The sequence below is a fragment of the Phytophthora infestans genome, genomic scaffold (genome assembly GCF_000142945.1).
Source record: "Phytophthora infestans T30-4 supercont1.11 genomic scaffold, whole genome shotgun sequence".
NCBI classification, from domain to species: domain Eukaryota; phylum Oomycota; class Peronosporomycetes; order Peronosporales; family Peronosporaceae; genus Phytophthora; species Phytophthora infestans.
This window is the reverse complement of record NW_003303748.1, coordinates 1,694,690-1,696,575: the sequence shown is the minus strand read 5'-3', so window position 1 is coordinate 1,696,575 and position 1,886 is coordinate 1,694,690.

The following is a 1,886-nucleotide window of genomic DNA, read 5'->3' as shown; positions in this document are numbered from 1 at the left end:
CAATGTAAAGTCTCATATTATGCCGAAGAACTTACACAGACATACAGAGGTACCGGTATCGTAGAAGCTGCAACCTTTGCTTGTTCACATATCCCACGTCAGAAGCTCCCGTAAAGGCTTCGAATACCAAGAGAACGTAAATGCCACAATTGTAGTTGTCGGTCTGGATACCAGTGCTCGATACGTACGACTGGTGATGATACCTATCCTTCGGTATCGGTAGGACCCCCACCAATTTGTGCGCGATAGCTCGGACGCTGGACGCATAGGATGATGACATCGGGTCGTAAGTGTATATGCTTTCGGTCGATAGGTCGATCATGATAGCGCACCAATGATTTTCATTACAATTGATGGGAACGAGCACCTTTCGTCCGAAACCCCGGCGAAAAGAGACGCAAGGCCCTCCATGTCTGTAGTGTTTTTCCCGTTGACAACTACACCGACGTGGCTCGAATCAATGGTGACCACCCCTGGTGTGGACGCAAACATCACGTTCATCACCGCATTCCCCGAGTGACCCTCTGGCAGCAAGGTCTAGTAGATGTATCTGTGCTCCAATGTTAGTCTTACTAGCCTTATTTCGAGGTAGTACAGTGACAAGATGACGTACCGAGTCAGAGCGAATCTGTAGCTGCTTAAGCTTGCTTGGTGTCTCATGGTCTGCTTCAATAGTGTAGTCCGGGCTAAGCGGCTGGGTGAAGTCGATTCGGCTGATCCAGTTCAGCGTTTTGTCAATAGAGTCGAAGATTGTAATTGCGTGATGCCAACCTTTCATCATTCGTAATGTCGTTGTTGAGAACACACCCAGACTAATAATCTCAACCGATACGTCTCTCTCCAATAATCCAGACGTTTTGCGTTGAAGCGCGGAAACCTTCGCGTCACACTTTCTGAGTATGTCTTTGGAAAGCACTCGAGTCAGCAAACTTGAGTCTGTCAGCGTCTTGCCTGCAGGGAGTTTGCTCGTCTGTCGGGCCACTGGGGGTTTAGGCTTAGTCCCAAATGTATACACTTGTAGTCGTCGAGCAAGTTCAGCGGAGGATGAATAGGTAGCGTTCGTGGAAAGGCTTTCGTGAACGGACCGCAAGCTTATTTGCAAGTCAAACAGCGTTGAATCTGCCTCTACACTCCGAATCAGCCTGTTTCGGTTTGCTTTCTTTGCTTTTGGCGTGACTTTAGGTCTCCCTCGTTGACGCACTGGACTCGCAATTTCGAACTCCACATCTCTGTCTTCAATTTCAGCTGTAGATAATCTGGATGTAGTCGCCTGTTGATCTCCTTCACTGGCTTGAGCGACTGATGGTGTTTCATTGACTGGTTTTGATAGTGCAGAAATGCTATGTTCGGGCACAATCGGTCTCGGTTCAGGAACAGTTGGTCTCATATTAACCGCGGTTGTAGGTGGCTCCGGCTCACTTGGTTCTTGGATACATGCACTTGTTTTCGGGGCAGTCGGTTTCGATACACTCCAGCTTGCTCGGGGATGATCAACCCTAAATCGGGCACAATCGGTCCTTCTTCGGGCTCGAATCCAACATCAAGTGCCCAACTGAGCTCGAATCAGCCACAGCCTGCCCGAGTAAGCTCGAACTGCCCGAAGCAACGCCAAATCTCACAAGGTGGCGGAGGTAGCGACGATGCTTCAAATAGGCTGCCTCAGTAGGAGCATACACGAGCAAATTGAATGTGCTGCGTAGCTGGTCCTTTTGCCATGAGGTGAAACCATAGTCCGAAGATGCCACAGACTCTCTCAGATACTTCAACACGTGAAGCTGACAGAGCAGTAATAGAGGGGATCCGGAAAACGCTGCCCTGAGTACCGACCACCTCCCGTAAAAGTCTTAGTCGATAAAGTATGCTTGGGACTTCGAAGTCCATGCCCG